Source organism: Mus pahari, chromosome 13 (assembly GCF_900095145.1).
Source record: "Mus pahari chromosome 13, PAHARI_EIJ_v1.1, whole genome shotgun sequence".
Lineage (NCBI taxonomy): Eukaryota > Metazoa > Chordata > Mammalia > Rodentia > Muridae > Mus > Mus pahari.
In genome coordinates, this window is record NC_034602.1 from 72511257 (window position 1) to 72520372 (window position 9116).

Sequence of the window (9116 nt, forward strand, 5' to 3'; positions counted from 1 at the left end):
CACATTTGAGCCTGTGACAGGTGTCCAGAATTTCAAGGTAAGTCCATTGACAAAAAAACACTACTTATGACAGTAGTAAAAAGAGAACACACACACACAACAATAACAACAACAACAAAAACAACAAAAAACAACCAAACTAACAAAACAACCAAACAAAGAAAACTGGATTTATAAAACAGTCCTATAAAACTAAGGGTCGTATGCCAGTAAAACGTTCATTATTAGGAGAAACTTTTGAAGTTCACTGTTTGAGCCTAAGACCATTAGAGTGTATTGTATTTTTATTTTTCACTTTAATGAGGTTGTGAGTGTCTTACAAAATCCAGATTGTGTGACTAAATTAAAGGATGTTTCACCAAATTCAATATCCTCCCAGAAAAAAAACAAAATTTTTGAGCATGATGAGTACATTCTAATTTTTTTGTAATGTACAGAAAATGAATATACAGAAATACAGATTACAGAATCAAGATGCCTCTGTGTCTTGCACATGCTTCTCTTTGATGTCTAGGTGTAAAAATTAGCTTTACTTTGCCACTTTTTGCCACCTTTGCCACTTGCAATACACTACCACTTTTTACACTCTTGAACTTAATTTTAAACTAATGTAACTCAAAGATTATCTTGAAGAATATTTTACATATGAAAATATAGTCCTTAAATGTATACCTACTTGAGGGTTATCAAAATTGCTACAATTATGTATATTCTTAAAGAAGGGTCAATTAATTATATCTGCATTCTTAAAAATAGGTTGTGTTTGATTCAGATAAATTGTGAGAATAAAAGGTTTCTGAAAATTCCAAACCTCAAGTTCACTTCTGGATCACATGTACTAAAATTGGAGCCATATAGAGAAGATTACCATGGACCCTGCTCAAGGATGACATGCAAATTCATGAAAAAAATCTTATTGTTTCTCAAGACCCAGCAATATCATTCTTGGGCATATTTCAAAGATGCGTCCTTCATTCCTACCACAAGGACAATTGCTCAGTCATGCTCACTGTAACTTTATTCATAATAGCCACAAAATGGAAGCAACTTAGATGTCACACAACTGAAGAATGTAAAAGACTTCGTGAATTTTGCAGACAAATATATTAAACTAGAAAAAAAAAATCTTCCTGAGTGTTTGATGTAACCCAGGAAACTTTGGTATGTATTCACTTGTAAGTGGATATTAGCTGTTAAGTAATGATAATAAAGTTTAGTCCACAGAAGCAGAAAGGTTAGATAAAGAGGAAAGCTATAAGGGGAAGCATGAAGACTTGGGAAGGGAAATAGAGTATCATGGATAGACTGGGAAGAGTGGGAACAGAAATGGGAGGGATCAAGTGGGTAGACAGAGGGAAAGAGTATGTGGAGAAACCGTTGGAAATGGGGTTCTTCGTGTGTAGGTGCATTGAAACCTAGTGCAGTGAAGATTTCCTGGAGTCTATGAGGGTGACCTTAGGGAGGACTTATAGTAATGGAGGATACTGAGTTTGAACTGGCCATCTTCTGTTGCCAGGCAATTCTTCTTATAGTGGGACTGGGTACGTTTGGCTGAATAACTGGCAGATGAGGTCCAGAGGAGATCTCTAAACAACACAAGCTTTTGCAAGGACAGAAGCTTGCCCTCTGAAATTGATAGCAGAGCCCCATTGCCAAGAACAATTTCTACTCACCTCAACCAATATTCAGAAGTTGAGGTAGTACAGACTTGTAGCCTTTGCCCCTACATTCTAGTATGGATGCACAAGAAGGTACTCTGCAAGCTATGAAAAGAGAAACCAGGACAAGGGACACCAATCTAGTCACAAAAATCACCATCTATAGTCTGTTCTGCCTGCAACATGTGCTTCGGCAATGATCATTCAGAGTAGGAGTGGTCAACCAATATTTGGTTTAACTTAAGTCTCATGTCCAGAGAGGGGACACATGTTCTACAGGACTTGGATAACAAAAAAACAGAGACTGTATAGCCCAGAAACCTAGGATAGAACAAAACAGGACTGGCAGAAAAAAAATTCCATTAAATGTTTCATATATATATATATATATATATATATATATATATATATATATATAGCCATATATAGATTAATTTGAGGCCAGTAATTTTAAATCCAAGATCTTACAGATTTATCATAAAATGCAATGCTGATACAGGAAAACTGGGTTGTGAATATGTTATATCTGATTACAAGTATTCACAAAAGATCATAAGAAAATATACTAAAAGTCACTTCAATGTTAGGAAAAAGATGTTTTAATTTAATTGAAATCAATTCTACCTACTAATCAGATAAAACTTGTGATAAAAAGGATATTCTAAACTTTGAGTATAAAATAAACATACATAATCCAAATCACCAGCATTAACTTAGTAATTCTTACAGTAAATAAATAAGTACAATTTAAAACTCATTGTGAGTATTCTATTTCTTTTCAATTTCCTATCTTCTTTTCAGGTGAGTTGATTGACACCGGGGAAAGGAACGTATCTTATCCTTGTCCTTAAACAAGACAAAGCCTTTTATTTTCAGCTTTATACATGCTTGACATTTTACAAAAGTTAGAAAGTATTAGTTTTATGTAGTGGTGTTTGCAATTATATTGTCCTTGATAATATTCTAGAGGTTATTCAATTATGATACATTTTTTCTTTTACATATTAGTGTGTTGCTGATTATATTCTTGTTTAAGGAAATTGTTTGTTGACTTCTGTAGATAAATTATTTGCAATAAAATCCTGCTAAGAATATTTTAAAGCTGAAAAGACTTATAGAGTATCTTAGTATGTTAAGAATATAAGCATACTTTAGTAGAAAAAGAACAAGATGGTAAAGCATAGCTTTATAATATAAATGGGAATGGATATAAGTAGCTATTGAGAATTGGAAGATTTTAGATTTCCCATAGACTATTTATCTAGTATCTATTATCTAAAATTTGTTTGTCCTTGAATATAAATCAAATTGAGTCTAGATAGAAAATACATTTTATGTTAATTTTCTCAACCCTAACACTGTTTTTATATTTTGGAAATCAAGTGCACATTACCTAGTGAAAATATAAATATGAACATAGAAAAATGCAAAGCAAAATGTTATTTAATCACAATCAGTTTTGTCAAATATGAGTATCCTATGTAAAATCACATAAATACAAGATTATATACTGAATTAAAATATGCAATACTTTCCTCAATGTCTTTCCTATTTTGTTTTTTGTTCTTATACAGGTGAATTATTAGGGATGAGCTCATTGATGGAAATAACATGTAGATAAATTTACTTCACTACTTTCATTAATATAAATGTCTGACTTCTAATTCACTGTTTTTGTCATTTTTACTCTGTAGAGTCTATGCAAATTAGACTTATCAGATTTTACTTAGTCAATAGATAGAAAGTAGTGATGATTAAATAATAGATAATGTTTTTTTATTGCTAAATTGTTTTCACACATTTTTGTAAAGTTAATATTATTTTGTTTTGGGCCTATTAACATAATATTTTTATACTTGTTTCAATTGTGGAATTGTTGGACTCAGGGTAAAACTTCTTGATTAAGATGAAAAATTTATAATTCAAGAATATACACTTAAGGGCATCTAGATTAGCCTGTTCACATAGCTGTGCCTTGTTTGAAAAGAGCATGCAAACACACAAGTACTTACTTTTAAATGTTTGTTCTTACCCTTCTTTTCCATTAAGCTTTGAAGACAAACACTAGAAATTGAATCCAAACAGTAAGTAAACTTTCAGCACTTTGACAGATGAAAAACCATCCAGTCAAACTCTCTAACAAAAACATTCACTGCACAGGTGCAATGAATGTGTACCAATTTGTTGGAATGTCTTTTTTAAAAATGTTCTCTCAAATACTCTAAATATCATACTTGATTCCCTAGAACTTAGGTGAAAATGTAATCTCCAACATTGGTCAGGAAGATAGATAAAAAAACTGAACTCACATATATTTAACTCCAGATGTCATGAAACAAGTCTTTTATGTTAATATCAGACATTTTACGATGAGTTAAGCTAAGCCTGCTTTTGGCTGCTGTTCGAGTAAAACCTTTTGACATGTTAGACAAACACTTTCCAACTTAATTTCATCAGCACACCCAGGGCTGTAGAGAGATTCCTTTGCCTCTTGGACTCAACTTAAAACCCTTATTCTCTTATCTGTGCTTCCTTAGTGGTATAATTATAGATTTTTTTCTACCAATCCTTGCTGAATTTAGTTAATTTTCAGATTAGAGTACATGTATGATTTAGTTTAGTTTTTTTTTTTAAAGTCATGGTGGATCATGTCATTTTAATCAATACTGAATAAAACTGTTCACATTAACTTTAGGATTTCAATAAATATTTGCCAAGTAAAACTTTATGATGACAAATTTTCTCATGTAAATTTAGCTTATAATTATATATGCTTATTAAACTGAATATTAAGCATATTTCAGATGAAAAATTCTTTGTGGTATATAAGTTTCAAAACAAAATGTCATCTATCATCTGCTAAGACAAGTTATATTTTAAACATAATTGACAATAATTACTCTCTACAATATATACACAGAGAACTGAGAGCCTTTTTCTGAATTATTCATCTTAAGAAAACATATTTTCATGATGGGTGGGTGACCCAACCTCTCCACTGGGGGTCCTGTCTATTAAAAGTAGTCTCTTCAGGTTCCATATGTTGGGCTTTTAGGCTAAGGTCATCTTCATTGAGTTCTGGGAGCCTCTTACATCCCAGGACTCTGGGACTTTCTAGAGTTCTCCCTCCTCATCACACCCCATAGCTACATATTTCTACTCATTCTCCTGGCCCTCTATAGTTCTTTCCTGTCTTCCCCAAAACATGTTCCTGCAACCTCTTTCTTCCTCCACCTCTCTCCCAATCAGGTACCTCCCTCCCTCTGCCTCAAGTGATTATTTTGTTTCCCCTTTTAAGTGGGATTGAAGCATCTTCATTTATGCCTTCCTTCTTGTTAATTATTATAGGATCTGTGAGTTGTATCATGAGTATTCCTCTGAGAGACTCTGTCAGCTGCTGACTGAGAGAGATGCAGATACTTACAGCCAACCATTGGACTGAGGTCGAGGATCTCTATGAAAGAGTTGGGGGAAGGATCTCAGGAGCTGAAAGGGATTGTAACCCCAAAGGAAGAACAACAGTATTAATTAACCTGGACCTGTCAAAGCTCCCAGAGATTAAGTCACCAACCAAAGAGCATACATAGGCTGAGCCATGGCCCTGGGCATACATGTGGCAGAGGTAGGACTGCCCTGTCTACCCTCAGTGAGAAAGGATGCACCTAATACTGGAGAGAATTGATACCCAGGAAAGGGAGTTGCTTGGGAAGGTGAAGTGAAGGTGGTTGGGTAAATGAGGCTGGGGGTGGTTGGATAGGTGTTGGGGTGCCTCTCAGAGGCAAACAAGAGGAGGTGGAGAACTCTGGGAGGGTAACTGGGAAGGGGGCAACATTTGGAATGTAAATAAAATAATTTAATAAAAAGAAAGTAAAATAGTCTTCTTAAAGGAAATAATTAAGAAATGAAATACAAACACTATGAATAGATTATTTATCAGAGCTATACAAAGCAGATACTCCAATGAGAGACTAGAGTTGGCCTCCTGTAAGTGGTGACAAGCCTTGTGGCATTTTATAATGGATTTTAAACAATTTGTGTGTGTGTGTGTGTGTGTGTGTGAGAGAGAGAGAGAGAGAGAGAGAGAGAGAGAGAGAGAGAGAGAGAGAGAGAGAGAATTTAAGAGATAGTTGGTATATTCATGGAATAACCTGACTCCTTTTTCTCTCCTAAATATTAGAGGAGCAGATCAAAGTTTTGGATTATTTCTTCTTATGATCTTCACAAAAGGGGAGGGGTGGTAGATGATGGGACAATAGTACCATGGTTTTGAAGACTCAGCAGACCCCTTAGTGTACATGGGTGGGATTTATTTTCTGTTATAGTGAAAACACCTTTCCTAGGGCCTTGCACTTGACACAGGCTGGAGTTATCACAGAGAAAGGAGCTTCAGTTGGGAAAGTGCCTCTATGAGATCCAACTATGGAACATTTTCTCAATTAGTGATCAAGGAGGGGGAAGGTCCCTTGTGGGTGGTACAATCTCTTGGCTGGAAGTCTTGGGTTCTATAAGAAAGCAAGCTGAGCAAGCCAGGGGAAGTAAGCCAGGAAGGAACATCCCTCCATGGCCTCTGCATCAGCTCCTTCTTCCTGCTTGAGTTCCAGTCTTGACTTCCTCTGGTGGTGAACACCAACATGAAAGTATAAGCTGAATAAACTCCTTCCTCCACAACTCGCTTCTTGGTCATGATATTTGTGCAGGAATAGAAACCCTAAGAGAGGCCTCACTGATATTTACACACAAAGGGTCACTCTTTGTGACCACCAGCAGACATAGCTGCCAAGATCCAGCCGCATATCTAACTTCTTGCCTACACAATATCAATTTCTACTCTAGGACTGGAAGCTCTAACATTAGTTTCAACATTAATATTTTTTTTTAACTGAGAACATGTTACTGTAATTTTTATAAATGTTAATCATTTCAATTGAGGTCAGATAAAGCCAACGCTAGTGATCTAAAGATTTAAGAATAATTTCATCTAGATGAAATCTATTTCATTATGTAGATAAGAAGATTAAAATATATAGTATCAGTTTTAAAATAGAAAGTGCTGAGGTTTTGTTAACTTCTGTAAAGTGTGCATTATATGAAAACGTGTAATGTATTTGAAATAGTTCTTATTAGGACTAATGTATCTGTAGCAAACATCGGAATAAAGTGTCTTTAGAATAAGCTTCTGGCGTAGAAACTACAGAGGAGCAAATACTCAGATGCGGAGCATAAATGAATCTCCGTGCACAAACCGAAGTGTTTAAAGAAAAGGAAAAGGCTTTCTTAAAGAAAAGCAAAATATTTTTTGTTCAAGTGCCATGACTTTCTTGGTAGTTTGTCAGTCTCGATAAGATAGGCAGTGAGCAACTGAAAGAGTACAAAGAGAAGGATCAGCATCTCTCTGCCTGTTGACAGCCCAGAGTCAATGTAATTGGTGCCAACATCAAGCTGCTACTGACTAGGAAATGAGCAAAACACTATAAACTTGGAGACTTATTATATTTTCAAATCATTTATCATCTGATTCAACTGAAACTCACACCAAATTATGAGTTTTCCTCAGCTCCTCAGAATATGTTGTTACCAACAAAATTCTAACAAAATAATTCACAAATTCTGTGCAGGAGTTTTAAACTGTTAGTAAAAAGGAATTGCTCGATCTTACTGTAGGTGAATGACACTGCAAATGAATATGTTTATAAAAGAAAGAATATAACTTAAAATAAGTGTAATAGATTTGGAAATAATAAGTGTTTTGAAAATCAGCTGTACTTTATTAATCCAATCTCAGAAATAATATTTTAGCAATATTCTAAAGATGGGTTAGTATTTAATAAGTTTTCCTTTTTTGAATATTTGAAAATATAAGAATTTCATGATTACTTTCATTACTTTTTACACTTCACATAAATTTTCAACTTTATCATTGGATACTGATAAATCACAAGAGCATAATTTTATTAAATATAAATATTTTTAAGTATGTACCTATTTCCCTTCCTCCCAAAGTTGTTTTTGACAATAGTGTTGCATTAAACAAATGAAAACCTTAGCTAAGACATAAGCTATATTTCAGTCAATTTTCCCCTACGGAAAAATTTCATTTTGGGAGGAAATATGTGGTTTTGTTATTTATTTGTTTACAGTGGCACAGCAGTGAAAAAAAATAAAAATGAAAGAACTTTGAGTGTTCTTGTTAGGAATAAGTCAATCAACCGATGATCAGATATGACTGGAACCCACAGAACCTTGAACCTGGGATGGCTGCCAAACCGAAAAGAAAAGGGATAGGAAAGAAATCACTAAGACAGAGGCCTCTGTAGGTGTTATTAAGCTGGAGAAATTGAAAAGAAAAATTAATAGTGACAGAAACTGGTTGAAAACTGTTCCAGTAAATGAGATTTAATGTGAAATACATTATCCTGGTCAGACAATAATGTAGCTCAATAAGAAGATAATGTATGCACAAGAAAATTAGAGTGAACATTTCCTAGAATATAAAATCACAAATTTCTGTTATTGATTTAAGTTTCTATGGTTTCTTCTGCCTTAATAAACAAAGGCAGCAACATCTGAAAATGATATAATTTGGCATCCAAAATTTTATATTGTGATATATTTCATTTAATAAAATAGGAAAAAACAAAGAAAAGAAAAATATGCTTGAAAAACAAGAGGACAAAAATTCTTCAATATAGTCATGTACAAGTGTTACAAGGTAGGTGTCATGTGACAATGATTAAAGGAATGGCATAGTAAGCCAAAACTAGCATGTCCCCACATGTAAAAAATTAGGTACTGCATACATAAAGGCAGTTTAATGGTGTTATAATTAACACACAGACTTTGTTGATGAATACATAAACATGTGCTATTCATACAGCAGATTATCATTTAGGTAGAGGAATGAATAAGGTATTGATACTTTCAACAAAATTCTTCTATCCGAGATCAATTATACTGAGCAAAGAAACCAAATATGTAATGGTTTCTTTTTCTGTACACATTAAGTTTCTGAAAGATTAAACAAATATTTGATTGTAGGGAGTAGGTACAGGTTAATTGTGGAGAGCAGAAGTGTGTCCATAAAATCTTATAAATGAAACAGGAGAAAAATTCTAGGGACCTTGGATATATTCATGGTTTTAATTATTTTGAAGGATTGAGGGGCAAGTAGTGCAGAATAAATAGATGTTTTGAAAATTCAACAGACTTCCACTTCATCAAAATTTCTAGAAATTTACTAGGAATATTTTATGTCCATCCTATAGCCAAGACATAAACACAATTCCTAGTAATCTCATTGTTGTGGAGGCAATATACATACATACTCTCATTACATACTCTCTCTCACTCTCTCTCTATCTTGCTCTCTCTCTCTCTCTCTCTCTCCCTCTCTCTCTCTCTCTCTGTGTATGTATGTATGTATCTTTCCCTAGAACTAAATAATATTTAACTATAGTTCAA

The 9116-nt window shown here is 33.9% G+C and overlaps 1 non-coding gene across 1 annotated transcript; it reads left to right on the top strand.

Annotated features, from left to right (window-relative positions):
* The first annotated feature begins 816 nt into the window (after positions 1-816).
* Positions 817-921, top strand: LOC115065326. Its single transcript, XR_003845103.1, has one exon. It is a non-coding gene; the product is annotated as a U6 spliceosomal RNA (small nuclear RNA).
* Positions 922-9116: the final 8195 nt, after the last annotated feature.